Source organism: Pleurodeles waltl, unplaced genomic scaffold, assembly GCF_031143425.1.
Source record: "Pleurodeles waltl isolate 20211129_DDA unplaced genomic scaffold, aPleWal1.hap1.20221129 scaffold_86, whole genome shotgun sequence".
In the NCBI taxonomy this organism is placed as follows: domain Eukaryota; kingdom Metazoa; phylum Chordata; class Amphibia; order Caudata; family Salamandridae; genus Pleurodeles; species Pleurodeles waltl.
Window position 1 is genome coordinate 1,297,191 of NW_027150400.1, and position 14,452 is coordinate 1,311,642.

The window sequence follows — 14,452 nt, forward strand, 5'->3', positions numbered from 1 at the left end:
GTTCTTGTTTCTATATTGGGTGGTGGTGGACGACCTGTGCCTGCTCCCTGGTGGTCTAGTGGTTAGGATTCAGCGCTCTCACCGCCGCGGCCCGGGTTCGATTCCCGGTCAGGGAACGCGCAGTTCCTTACACTTTTTACTTCTACACTTACATTTCTTATAGGAAACCTTTCATTTTACACTTTTCATGGATTCAAACACATTAGGAAACCTTTCAATTACAAATGCTTCATTACCACTAGTTCTTCTTTAATTGACTTTTCTCACAATATCACACAGCTTTCTCACAGCTCTTTTTTTCACTCCAAATAACATCTGAAAGCACTCCATCTTGCTGTGATCAGCTGAGAGCTCCAGAGCTCCAGAGCTCTTGCTTGTCCACATAGTGACTGCAAGATGTCTCCAGGGGGCACATTTCCCTGCTGCACCAGGAATACCCTTTGTAAGTGTCAGCGCAGTGTGTATAAGATTGGGGTTGCCTCCTTTCTTAGAACCTGAATTTCACAGCTTTTCTCAATATTTTTACCAGCCTGGAATTAAACATACAGACGAGGTAGTTCAAAAAACACAGCCAGGTGGCAGCCCTACTAAGGAGGAAGTCCTGCCCCAGGACAGCACAGACCAAACCTTCTGCCTTCTGGCTGGACTTAAAATGTCCCTTTAGCCCCTGCCCCATAAGGCCTCTGACGGCGGGCACCTGCCTCAGGTGACTTCGGTCAGAAGGCCACTCCTTACTTCAGGCGCCAGCTGTCCCTTCAGGAGCCTCAGGGGAGGATAGCCTTGGCCGCGCCACACGCTGACCTTGACGGCAAGCGCTCGCATGGATGTCACCTAGGGGTCACCAGGGGTCGCAAGGGGCAAGCCAGATGTCGCAGCGGGCCCCTCCCCCATATGGCCTCTGACAGCGGGCCCCTACCTCAGTTGGCGCCAGTCAGAACGCCACTCCTTCTTTAAGGTGGCAGCTGTCACTTCAGGAGACCTCAGATAGGATAGCCTGGGCCGAGCCACACACTGACCTTGCTGACCTCGACAGTAGGCACTTACATGGATGTCATTTAGGGTTCTCCAGGGGTTGCATGGGGCAAGCCAGGAGTTGCAGCGGGTCCCTGCCCCATAAGGCCTCTGACAGTGGGCCCCTGCCTCAGGTGACTTCAGTCAGAAGGCCACTCCTTCATTAAGGGAGCAGCTGTCTCTCCCGGAGTCCTCAAATAGGATAGCCTTGGCCACGTCACACACTGACCTCAACGGCATGACAATTTCATGGCGATGCAAAACTGCCACTCAGGGCCGGGTTTAGGGAGGTGCGAGAAGTGCGGCCGCACCGGGTGCTGACCAGGATTGGAGTTGCTGACCTCGGGGGGCGCTGTGTTTAGCAATAACTTACGAAACTTGCGATTTAAAAGCTCATGCTGGAAAGTTCCTTGTGTGTCCAAACTACAGAAAGCAAATAAAATGCCAAGATACCTCTTGTGATTACCGTTCCTGCTAGGGAGAGAGTTGGTGGTTTTGTCCAGAGGCAGCTTTGACTAGATATAAAATAGCGTAGAGGGTTCATGTGCCTGACGCAAAGAACAGAACCATATCTAATGTGGAGAGCTGTCTGGATAGTCAAGCAGCTATCCAGCTCTTTAAAACAAATCTAATCTATGTGAGAGGGGCTATGGATAGATGAGGGGCACATTTGGCGGGTGGCAGTGAGTGAATCCGAGTAGGTGGTGATGGAGTGAAGGGGGTTGGGGGTGCCAAAAAAGACTGTCTTCCAGCCACCAGGGCTACAGCCGGCCCTGCTGCTAGCAGGCAAAAATCTGGGCTCTCTCTGGCAGGAAGATTAATGAGAAGAGTTGTGTTGCCATTTTGATTGTTGCCTGAAATCTGTAAAGGGAAGGAACTCTGCAGCAGGTTGTATTAAATGTTAAGTTGAGACTAAGCAGAGCGCCCCCCCCCCCCCCCTGAGGTGGGTGCCCCCGTGCATGTGAGCGAGCAGTGCGAGTGCAACAGTTGCAGCATCCTTAAGCCAGCTCTGCCCCCCCGTGTGGGTGGGAAGGAAGTGAGAAATGGAAAAACTCAGACGCTTGGCACAGAGAGGGCGGGTTGGACAGAAGAAGGAGCTGCTCAGCACACACAAAAATATCTCTTCCTACTTAGTATAGTGGAGAGTGTCCCTGCCTGGGAGACTGGGGTTCAATTCCCCCACTTGGAAACTGCCTCTTCTTTTAAAGGCTTAAACCTACATTTTCAGAGCACCAGCAATCAATATTTACTTCAAATACCGTTTACAATCTCACACTCATACTACAGAGTACGCCCATTTTTCTTTCATCCACACACCTCCTCCAAATCGAAACATTTATTCATGCCATCAAGTACCTTTCAAAATCTAGCACCCACAATTTGGACCTAAGACTCTTTTTCACAACCATTTCTCCCTTTTCATTTAAACTTCCTGCCTACTTCCTTGAAAAAGGAAAGGTGGAATCAAGGATTTTTCATGAGATAAAAAGGAAAGTACTGCATGATAAAAAAAATGCATTTAAGCTATTTTGTTTTCTCACACTAAGTAAATGAAATGTTGGGGCACACTCTGAAGGAGGAATTGTTTTATAGGAAGGTGAAACCTTTTATCTTTAGATAAAGTGTAAAGTTGTATAATTTACAGACACACTGAGAAAGGAAAACAAGCAGTGACCCGGACGTGCCCACCCACTAATCTCATCAGAGCTTTTCTAGTTCCGAGGTTCTTCCATGACTATCGACAGCAGGTCATGTGTTACACTGCATTGTGGGACTCGTAGTTCTATACACAGCATTGTAAAAGAGGAGTGCAGGTCCCAGCACCTTAAGTAAAAGCCTGCACATGTAGAGCTGGAGATGCCTGCGTTGACCTGGGAAAGCTAAGAGCTGCCCTCCTATCGGGGCTCTGAGAAGAAGCACTGATCGTCCCTTTAATTGTACTTCTGAATTTTCCTGCTAGTTAAGTGTGTAAGTGCTATTACTGCTGAAGGATGGGATGTCTTATGAGCGTGTGCTAGGTCTTGGAGAGCTGTAAAGTGTGAAGAGTTGTGAGTGCATTTGAGGTGCAGTCAATTTCTTTCTTCATGCTGTGCCTGAAAATGGTGTGTCCTTGCATGTCTGCTTTAATTTTCCTGTAATAGGAAATGGGATCCTGAGTAGCCTGCTGACCAGTTCTTGTTTCAATATTGGGTGGTGGTGGACAACCTGTGCCTGCTCCCTGGTGGTCTAGTGGTTAGGATTCGGCGCTCTCACCGCCGTGGCCTGGGTTCGATTCCCGGTCAGGGAACGCGCAGTTCCTTACACTTTTTACTTCTACACTTACATTTCTTATAGGAAACCATTCATTTGACACTTTTCATGGATTCAAACACATTAGGAAACCTTTCAATTACAAATGCTTCATTACCACTACTTCTTCTTTAATTGACTTTTCTCACAATATCACACAGCTTTCTCACAGCTCTTTTTTTCACTCCAAATAACATCTGAAAGCACTCCATCTTGCTGTGATCAGCTGAGAGCTCCAGAGCTCCAGAGCTCTTGCTTGTCCACATAGTGACTGCAAGATGTCTCCAGGGGGCACATTTCCCTGCTGCACCAGGAATACCCTTTGTAAGTGTCAGCGCAGTGTGTATAAGATTGGGGTTGCCTCCTTTCTTAGAACCTGAATTTCACAGCTTTTCTCAATATTTTTACCAGCCTGGAATTAAACGTACAGACGAGGTAGTTCAAAAAACACAGCCAGGTGGCAGCCCTACTAAGGAGGAAGTCCAGCCCCAGGACAGCACAGACCAAACCTTCTGCCTTCTGGCTGGACTTAAAATGTCCCTTTAGCCCCTGCCCCATAAGGCCTCTGACGGCGGGCACCTGCCTTAGGTGACTTCGGTCAGAAGGCCACTCCTTACTTCAGGCGCCAGCTGTCCCTTCAGGAGCCTCAGGGGAGGATAGCCTTGGCCGCGCCACACGCTAACCTTCACGGCAAGCGCTCGCATGGATGTCACCTAGGGGTCACCAGGGGTCGCAAGGGGCAAGCCAGATGTCGCAGCGGGCCCCTCCCCCATATGGCCTCTGACAGCGGGCCCCTACCTCAGTTGGCGCCAGTCAGAACGCCACTCCTTCTTTAAGGTGGCAGCTGTCCCTTCAGGAGACCTCAGATAGGATAGCCTGGGCCGAGCCACACACTGACCTTGCTGACCTCGACAGTAGGCACTTACATGGATGTCATTTAGGGTTCTCCAGGGGTTGCATGGGGCAAGCCAGGAGTTGCAGCGGGTCCCTGCCCCATAAGGCCTCTGACAGTGGGCCCCTGCCTCAGGTGACTTCAGTCAGAAGGCCACTCCTTCATTAAGGGAGCAGCTGTCTCTCCCGGAGTCCTCAAATAGGATAGCCTTGGCCACGTCACACACTGACCTCAACGGCATGACAATTTCATGGCGATGCAAAACTGCCACTCAGGGCCGGGTTTAGGGAGGTGCGAGCAGTGCGGCCGCACCGGGTGCTGACCAGGATTGGAGTTGCTGACCTCGGGGGGCGCTGTGTTTAGCAATAACTTACGAAACTTGCGATTTAAAAGCTCATGCTGGAAAGTTCCTTGTGTGTCCAAACTACAGAAAGCAAATAAAATGCCAAGATACCTCTTGTGATTACCGTTCCTGCTAGGGAGAGAGTTGGTGGTTTTGTCCAGAGGCAGCTTTGACTAGATATAAAATAGCGTAGAGGGTTCATGTGCCTGACGCAAAGAACAGAACCATATCTAATGTGGACAGCTGTCTGGATAGTCAAGCAGCTATCCAGCTCTTTAAAACAAATCTAATCTATGTGAGAGGGGCTATGGATAGATGAGGGGCACATTTGGCAGGTGGCAGTGAGTGAATCCGAGTAGGTGGTGATGGAGTGAAGGGGGTTGGGGGGGTGCCAAAAAAGACTGTCTTCCAGCCACCAGGGCTACAGCCGGCCCTGCTGCTAGCAGGCAAAAATCTGGGCTCTCTCTGGCAGGAAGATTAGTGAGAAGAGTTGTGTTGCCATTTTGATTGTTGCCTGAAATCTGTAAAGGGAAGGAACTCTGCAGCAGGTTGTATTAAATGTTAAGTTGAGACTAAGCAGAGCGCCCCCCCCCCCCCCTGAGGTGGGTGCCCCCGTGCATGTGAGCGAGCAGTGCGAGTGCAACAGTTGCAGCATCATTAAGCCAGCTCTGCCCCCCCGTGTGGGTGGGAAGGAAGTGAGAAATGGAAAAACTCAGACGCTTGGCACAGAGAGGGCGGGTTGGACAGAAGAAGGAGCTGCTCAGCACACACAAAAATATCTCTTCCTACTTAGTATAGTGGAGAGTGTCCCTGCCTGGGAGACTGGGGTTCAATTCCCCCACTTGGAAACTGCCTCTTCTTTTAAAGGCTTAAACCTACATTTTCAGAGCACCAGCAATCAATATTTACTTCAAATACCGTTTACAATCTCACACTCATACTACAGAGTACGCCCATTTTTCTTTCATCCACACACCTCCTCCAAATCGAAACATTTATTCATGCCATCAAGTACCTTTCAAAATCTAGCACCCACAATTTGGACCTAAGACTCTTTTTCACAACCATTTCTCCCTTTTCATTTAAACTTCCTGCCTACTTCCTTGAAAAAGGAAAGGTGGAATCAAGGATTTTTCATGAGATAAAAAGGAAAGTACTGCATGATAAAAAAAATGCATTTAAGCTATTTTGTTTTCTCACACTAAGTAAATGAAATGTTGGGGCACACTCTGAAGGAGGAATTGTTTTATAGGAAGGTGAAACCTTTTATCTTTAGATAAAGTGTAAAGTTGTATAATTTACAGACACACTGAGAAAGGAAAACAAGCAGTGACCCGGACGTGCCCACCCACTAATCTCATCAGAGCTTTTCTAGTTCCGAGGTTCTTCCATGACTATCGACAGCAGGTCATGTGTTACACTGCATTGTGGGACTCGTAGTTCTATACACAGCATTGTAAAAGAGGAGTGAAGGTCCCAGCACCTTAAGTAAAAGCCTGCACATGTAGAGCTGGAGATGCCTGCGTTGACCTGGGAAAGCTAAGAGCTGCCCTCCTATCGGGGCTCTGAGAAGAAGCACTGATCGTCCCTTTAATTGTACTTCTGAATTTTCCTGCTAGTTAAGTGTGTAAGTGCTATTACTGCTGAAGGATGGGATGTCTTATGAGGGTGTGCTAGGTCTTGGAGAGCTGTAAAGTGTGAAGAGTTGTGAGTGCATTTGAGGTGCAGTCAATTTCTTTCTTCATGCTGTGCCTGAAAATGGTGTGTCCTTGCATGTCTGCTTTAATTTTCCTGTAATAGGAAATGGGATCCTGAGTAGCCTGCTGACCAGTTCTTGTTTCTATATTGGGTGGTGGTGGACGACCTGTGCCTGCTCCCTGGTGGTCTAGTGGTTAGGATTCAGCGCTCTCACCGCCGCGGCCCGGGTTCGATTCCCGGTCAGGGAACGCGCAGTTCCTTACACTTTTTACTTCTACACTTTCATTTCTTATAGGAAACCTTTCATTTTACACTTTTCATGGATTCAAACACATTAGGAAACCTTTCAATTACAAATGCTTCATTACCACTAGTTCTTCTTTAATTGACTTTTCTCACAATATCACACAGCTTTCTCACAGCTCTTTTTTTCACTCCAAATAACATCTGAAAGCACTCCATCTTGCTGTGATCAGCTGAGAGCTCCAGAGCTCCAGAGCTCTTGCTTGTCCACATAGTGACTGCAAGATGTCTCCAGGGGGCACATTTCCCTGCTGCACCAGGAATACCCTTTGTAAGTGTCAGCGCAGTGTGTATAAGATTGGGGTTGCCTCCTTTCTTAGAACCTGAATTTCACAGCTTTTCTCAATATTTTTACCAGCCTGGAATTAAACGTACAGACGAGGTAGTTCAAAAAACACAGCCAGGTGGCAGCCCTACTAAGGAGGAAGTCCTGCCCCAGGACAGCACAGACCAAACCTTCTGCCTTCTGGCTGGACTTAAAATGTCCCTTTAGCCCCTGCCCCATAAGGCCTCTGACGGCGGGCACCTGCCTCAGGTGACTTCGGTCAGAAGGCCACTCCTTACTTCAGGCGCCAGCTGTCCCTTCAGGAGCCTCAGGGGAGGATAGCCTTGGCCGCGCCACACGCTGACCTTGACGGCAAGCGCTCGCATGGATGTCACCTAGGGGTCACCAGGGGTCGCAAGGGGCAAGCCAGATGTCGCAGCGGGCCCCTCCCCCATATGGCCTCTGACAGCGGGCCCCTACCTCAGTTGGCGCCAGTCAGAACGCCACTCCTTCTTTAAGGTGGCAGCTGTCACTTCAGGAGACCTCAGATAGGATAGCCTGGGCCGAGCCACACACTGACCTTGCTGACCTCGACAGTAGGCACTTACATGGATGTCATTTAGGGTTCTCCAGGGGTTGCATGGGGCAAGCCAGGAGTTGCAGCGGGTCCCTGCCCCATAAGGCCTCTGACAGTGGGCCCCTGCCTCAGGTGACTTCAGTCAGAAGGCCACTCCTTCATTAAGGGAGCAGCTGTCTCTCCCGGAGTCCTCAAATAGGATAGCCTTGGCCACGTCACACACTGACCTCAACGGCATGACAATTTCATGGCGATGCAAAACTGCCACTCAGGGCCGGGTTTAGGGAGGTGCGAGCAGTGCGGCCGCACCGGGTGCTGACCAGGATTGGAGTTGCTGACCTCGGGGGGCGCTGTGTTTAGCAATAACTTACGAAACTTGCGATTTAAAAGCTCATGCTGGAAAGTTCCTTGTGTGTCCAAACTACAGAAAGCAAATAAAATGCCAAGATACCTCTTGTGATTACCGTTCCTGCTAGGGAGAGAGTTGGTGGTTTTGTCCAGAGGCAGCTTTGACTAGATATAAAATAGCGTAGAGGGTTCATGTGCCTGACGCAAAGAACAGAACCATATCTAATGTGGAGAGCTGTCTGGATAGTCAAGCAGCTATCCAGCTCTTTAAAACAAATCTAATCTATGTGAGAGGGGCTATGGATAGATGAGGGGCACATTTGGCGGGTGGCAGTGAGTGAATCCGAGTAGGTGGTGATGGAGTGAAGGGGGTTGGGGGGTGCCAAAAAAGACTGTCTTCCAGCCACCAGGGCTACAGCCGGCCCTGCTGCTAGCAGGCAAAAATCTGGGCTCTCTCTGGCAGGAAGATTAATGAGAAGAGTTGTGTTGCCATTTTGATTGTTGCCTGAAATCTGTAAAGGGAAGGAACTCTGCAGCAGGTTGTATTAAATGTTAAGTTGAGACTAAGCAGAGCGCCCCCCCCCCCCCCTGAGGTGGGTGCCCCCGTGCATGTGAGCGAGCAGTGCGAGTGCAACAGTTGCAGCATCCTTAAGCCAGCTCTGCCCCCCCGTGTGGGTGGGAAGGAAGTGAGAAATGGAAAAACTCAGACGCTTGGCACAGAGAGGGCGGGTTGGACAGAAGAAGGAGCTGCTCAGCACACACAAAAATATCTCTTCCTACTTAGTATAGTGGAGAGTGTCCCTGCCTGGGAGACTGGGGTTCAATTCCCCCACTTGGAAACTGCCTCTTCTTTTAAAGGCTTAAACCTACATTTTCAGAGCACCAGCAATCAATATTTACTTCAAATACCGTTTACAATCTCACACTCATACTACAGAGTACGCCCATTTTTCTTTCATCCACACACCTCCTCCAAATCGAAACATTTATTCATGCCATCAAGTACCTTTCAAAATCTAGCACCCACAATTTGGACCTAAGACTCTTTTTCACAACCATTTCTCCCTTTTCATTTAAACTTCGTGCCTACTTCCTTGAAAAAGGAAAGGTGGAATCAAGGATTTTTCATGAGATAAAAAGGAAAGTACTGCATGATAAAAAAAATGCATTTAAGCTATTTTGTTTTCTCACACTAAGTAAATGAAATGTTGGGGCACACTCTGAAGGAGGAATTGTTTTATAGGAAGGTGAAACCTTTTATCTTTAGATAAAGTGTAAAGTTGTATAATTTACAGACACACTGAGAAAGGAAAACAAGCAGTGACCCGGACGTGCCCACCCACTAATCTCATCAGAGCTTTTCTAGTTCCGAGGTTCTTCCATGACTATCGACAGCAGGTCATGTGTTACACTGCATTGTGGGACTCGTAGTTCTATACACAGCATTGTAAAAGAGGAGTGAAGGTCCCAGCACCTTAAGTAAAAGCCTGCACATGTAGAGCTGGAGATGCCTGCGTTGACCTGGGAAAGCTAAGAGCTGCCCTCCTATCGGGGCTCTGAGAAGAAGCACTGATCGTCCCTTTAATTGTACTTCTGAATTTTCCTGCTAGTTAAGTGTGTAAGTGCTATTACTGCTGAAGGATGGGATGTCTTATGAGGGTGTGCTAGGTCTTGGAGAGCTGTAAAGTGTGAAGAGTTGTGAGTGCATTTGAGGTGCAGTCAATTTCTTTCTTCATGCTGTGCCTGAAAATGGTGTGTCCTTGCATGTCTGCTTTAATTTTCCTGTAATAGGAAATGGGATCCTGAGTAGCCTGCTGACCAGTTCTTGTTTCTATATTGGGTGGTGGTGGACGACCTGTGCCTGCTCCCTGGTGGTCTAGTGGTTAGGATTCAGCGCTCTCACCGCCGCGGCCCGGGTTCGATTCCCGGTCAGGGAACGCGCAGTTCCTTACACTTTTTACTTCTACACTTACATTTATTATAGGAAACCTTTCATTTTACACTTTTCATGGATTCAAACACATTAGGAAACCTTTCAATTACAAATGCTTCATTACCACTAGTTCTTCTTTAATTGACTTTTCTCACAATATCACACAGCTTTCTCACCGCTCTTTTTTTCACTCCAAATAACATCTGAAAGCACTCCATCTTGCTGTGATCAGCTGAGATCTCCAGAGCTCCAGAGCTCTTGCTTGTCCACATAGTGACTGCAAGATGTCTCCAGGGGGCACATTTCCCTGCTGCACCAGGAATACCCTTTGTAAGTGTCAGCGCAGTGTGTATAAGATTGGGGTTGCCTCCTTTCTTAGAACCTGAATTTCACAGCTTTTCTCAATATTTTTACCAGCCTGGAATTAAACGTACAGACGAGGTAGTTCAAAAAACACAGCCAGGTGGCAGCCCTACTAAGGAGGAAGTCCTGCCCCAGGACAGCACAGACCAAACCTTCTGCCTTCTGGCTGGACTTAAAATGTCCCTTTAGCCCCTGCCCCATAAGGCCTCTGACGGCGGGCACCTGCCTCAGGTGACTTCGGTCAGAAGGCCACTCCTTACTTCAGGCGCCAGCTGTCCTTTCAGGAGCCTCAGGGGAGGATAGCCTTGGCCGCGCCACACGCTGACCTTGACGGCAAGCGCTCGCATGGATGTCACCTAGGGGTCACCAGGGGTCGCAAGGGGCAAGCCAGATGTCGCAGCGGGCCCCTCCCCCATATGGCCTCTGACAGCGGGCCCCTACCTCAGTTGGCGCCAGTCAGAACGCCACTCCTTCTTTAAGGTGGCAGCTGTCACTTCAGGAGACCTCAGATAGGATAGCCTGGGCCGAGCCACACACTGACCTTGCTGACCTCGACAGTAGGCACTTACATGGATGTCATTTAGGGTTCTCCAGGGGTTGCATGGGGCAAGCCAGGAGTTGCAGCGGGTCCCTGCCCCATAAGGCCTCTGACAGTGGGCCCCTGCCTCAGGTGACTTCAGTCAGAAGGCCACTCCTTCATTAAGGGAGCAGCTGTCTCTCCCGGAGTCCTCAAATAGGATAGCCTTGGCCACGTCACACACTGACCTCAACGGCATGACAATTTCATGGCGATGCAAAACTGCCACTCAGGGCCGGGTTTAGGGAGGTGCGAGCAGTGCGGCCGCACCGGGTGCTGACCAGGATTGGAGTTGCTGACCTCGGGGGGCGCTGTGTTTAGCAATAACTTACGAAACTTGCGATTTAAAAGCTCATGCTGGAAAGTTCCTTGTGTGTCCAAACTACAGAAAGCAAATAAAATGCCAAGATACCTCTTGTGATTACCGTTCCTGCTAGGGAGAGAGTTGGTGGTTTTGTCCAGAGGCAGCTTTGACTAGATATAAAATAGCGTAGAGGGTTCATGTGCCTGACGCAAAGAACAGAACCATATCTAATGTGGAGAGCTGTCTGGATAGTCAAGCAGCTATCCAGCTCTTTAAAACAAATCTAATCTATGTGAGAGGGGCTATGGATAGATGAGGGGCACATTTGGCGGGTGGCAGTGAGTGAATCCGAGTAGGTGGTGATGGAGTGAAGGGGGTTGGGGGGTGCCAAAAAAGACTGTCTTCCAGCCACCAGGGCTACAGCCGGCCCTGCTGCTAGCAGGCAAAAATCTGGGCTCTCTCTGGCAGGAAGATTAATGAGAAGAGTTGTGTTGCCATTTTGATTGTTGCCTGAAATCTGTAAAGGGAAGGAACTCTGCAGCAGGTTGTATTAAATGTTAAGTTGAGACTAAGCAGAGCGCCCCCCCCCCCCCTGAGGTGGGTGCCCCCGTGCATGTGAGCGAGCAGTGCGAGTGCAACAGTTGCAGCATCCTTAAGCCAGCTCTGCCCCCCCGTGTGGGTGGGAAGGAAGTGAGAAATGGAAAAACTCAGACGCTTGGCACAGAGAGGGCGGGTTGGACAGAAGAAGGAGCTGCTCAGCACACACAAAAATATCTCTTCCTACTTAGTATAGTGGAGAGTGTCCCTGCCTGGGAGACTGGGGTTCAATTCCCCCACTTGAAAACTGCCTCTTCTTTTAAAGGCTTAAACCTACATTTTCAGAGCACCAGCAATCAATATTTACTTCAAATACCGTTTACAATCTCACACTCATACTACAGAGTACGCCCATTTTTCTTTCATCCACACACCTCCTCCAAATCGAAACATTTATTCATGCCATCAAGTACCTTTCAAAATCTAGCACCCACAATTTGGACCTAAGACTCTTTTTCACAACCATTTCTCCCTTTTCATTTAAACTTCGTGCCTACTTCCTTGAAAAAGGAAAGGTGGAATCAAGGATTTTTCATGAGATAAAAAGGAAAGTACTGCATGATAAAAAAAATGCATTTAAGCTATTTTGTTTTCTCACACTAAGTAAATGAAATGTTGGGGCACACTCTGAAGGAGGAATTGTTTTATAGGAAGGTGAAACCTTTTATCTTTAGATAAAGTGTAAAGTTGTATAATTTACAGACACACTGAGAAAGGAAAACAAGCAGTGACCCGGACGTGCCCACCCACTAATCTCATCAGAGCTTTTCTAGTTCCGAGGTTCTTCCATGACTATCGACAGCAGGTCATGTGTTACACTGCATTGTGGGACTCGTAGTTCTATACACAGCATTGTAAAAGAGGAGTGAAGGTCCCAGCACCTTAAGTAAAAGCCTGCACATGTAGAGCTGGAGATGCCTGCGTTGACCTGGGAAAGCTAAGAGCTGCCCTCCTATCGGGGCTCTGAGAAGAAGCACTGATCGTCCCTTTAATTGTACTTCTGAATTTTCCTGCTAGTTAAGTGTGTAAGTGCTATTACTGCTGAAGGATGGGATGTCTTATGAGGGTGTGCTAGGTCTTGGAGAGCTGTAAAGTGTGAAGAGTTGTGAGTGCATTTGAGGTGCAGTCAATTTCTTTCTTCATGCTGTGCCTGAAAATGGTGTGTCCTTGCATGTCTGCTTTAATTTTCCTGTAATAGGAAATGGGATCCTGAGTAGCCTGCTGACCAGTTCTTGTTTCTATATTGGGTGGTGGTGGACGACCTGTGCCTGCTCCCTGGTGGTCTAGTGGTTAGGATTCAGCGCTCTCACCGCCGCGGCCCGGGTTCGATTCCCGGTCAGGGAACGTGCAGTTCCTTACACTTTTTACTTCTACACTTACATTTCTTATAGGAAACCTTTCATTTTACACTTTTCATGGATTCAAACACATTAGGAAACCTTTCAATTACAAATGCTTCATTACCACTAGTTCTTCTTTAATTGACTTTTCTCACAATATCACACAGCTTTCTCACAGCTCTTTTTTTCACTCCAAATAACATCTGAAAGCACTCCATCTTGCTGTGATCAGCTGAGAGCTCCAGAGCTCCAGAGCTCTTGCTTGTCCACATAGTGACTGCAAGATGTCTCCAGGGGGCACATTTCCCTGCTGCACCAGGAATACCCTTTGTAAGTGTCAGCGCAGTGTGTATAAGATTGGGGTTGCCTCCTTTCTTAGAACCTGAATTTCACAGCTTTTCTCAATATTTTTACCAGCCTGGAATTAAACGTACAGACGAGGTAGTTCAAAAAACACAGCCAGGTGGCAGCCCTACTAAGGAGGAAGTCCTGCCCCAGGACAGCACAGACCAAACCTTCTGCCTTCTGGCTGGACTTAAAATGTCCCTTTAGCTCCTGCCCCATAAGGCCTCTGACGGCGGGCACCTGCCTCAGGTGACTTCGGTCAGAAGGCCACTCCTTACTTCAGGCGCCAGCTGTCCCTTCAGGAGCCTCAGGGGAGGATAGCCTTGGCCGCGCCACACGCTGACCTTGACGGCAAGCGCTCGCATGGATGTCACCTAGGGGTCACCAGGGGTCGCAAGGGGCAAGCCAGATGTCGCAGCGGGCACCTCCCCCATATGGCCTCTGACAGCAGGCCCCTACCTCAGTTGGCGCCAGTCAGAACGCCACTCCTTCTTTAAGGTGGCAGCTGTCCCTTCAGGAGACCTCAGATAGGATAGCCTGGGCCGAGCCACACACTGACCTTGCTGACCTCGACAGTAGGCACTTACATGGATGTCATTTAGGGTTCTCCAGGGGTTGCATGGGGCAAGCCAGGAGTTGCAGCGGGTCCCTGCCCCATAAGGCCTCTGACAGTGGGCCCCTGCCTCAGGTGACTTCAGTCAGAAGGCCACTCCTTCATTAAGGGAGCAGCTGTCTCTCCCGGAGTCCTCAAATAGGATAGCCTTGGCCACGTCACACACTGACCTCAACGGCATGACAATTTCATGGCGATGCAAAACTGCCACTCAGGGCCGGGTTTAGGGAGGTGCGAGCAGTGCGGCCGCACCGGGTGCTGACCAGGATTGGAGTTGCTGACCTCGGGGGGCGCTGTGTTTAGCAATAACTTACGAAACTTGCGATTTAAAAGCTCATGCTGGAAAGTTCCTTGTGTGTCCAAACTACAGAAAGCAAATAAAATGCCAAGATACCTCTTGTGATTACCGTTCCTGCTAGGGAGAGAGTTGGTGGTTTTGTCCAGAGGCAGCTTTGACTAGATATAAAATAGCGTAGAGGGTTCATGTGCCTGACGCAAAGAACAGAACCATATCTAATGTGGAGAGCTGTCTGGATAGTCAAGCAGCTATCCAGCTCTTTAAAACAAATCTAATCTATGTGAGAGGGGCTATGGATAGATGAGGGGCACATTTGGCGGGTGGCAGTGAGTGAATCCGAGTAGGTGGTGATGGAG

At 49.0% G+C, this 14,452-nt stretch overlaps 5 non-coding genes across 5 annotated transcripts; all 5 read left to right on the forward strand.

Annotated features, from left to right (window-relative positions):
- The first annotated feature begins 44 nt into the window (after positions 1-44).
- Positions 45-116, forward strand: TRNAE-CUC (transfer RNA glutamic acid (anticodon CUC)). Its single transcript has one exon. It is a non-coding gene; the product is annotated as a tRNA-Glu (tRNA).
- A 3,110-nt stretch (positions 117-3,226) lies between these two features.
- TRNAE-CUC (transfer RNA glutamic acid (anticodon CUC)) lies at positions 3,227-3,298 on the forward strand. The gene has a single exon. It is a non-coding gene; the product is annotated as a tRNA-Glu (tRNA).
- A 3,111-nt stretch (positions 3,299-6,409) lies between these two features.
- Positions 6,410-6,481, forward strand: TRNAE-CUC (transfer RNA glutamic acid (anticodon CUC)). The gene has a single exon. It is a non-coding gene; the product is annotated as a tRNA-Glu (tRNA).
- Positions 6,482-9,591: 3,110 nt separating this feature from the next.
- On the forward strand, positions 9,592-9,663 carry TRNAE-CUC (transfer RNA glutamic acid (anticodon CUC)). The gene has a single exon. It is a non-coding gene; the product is annotated as a tRNA-Glu (tRNA).
- Positions 9,664-12,772: 3,109 nt separating this feature from the next.
- TRNAE-CUC (transfer RNA glutamic acid (anticodon CUC)) lies at positions 12,773-12,844 on the forward strand. The gene has a single exon. It is a non-coding gene; the product is annotated as a tRNA-Glu (tRNA).
- Positions 12,845-14,452: the final 1,608 nt, after the last annotated feature.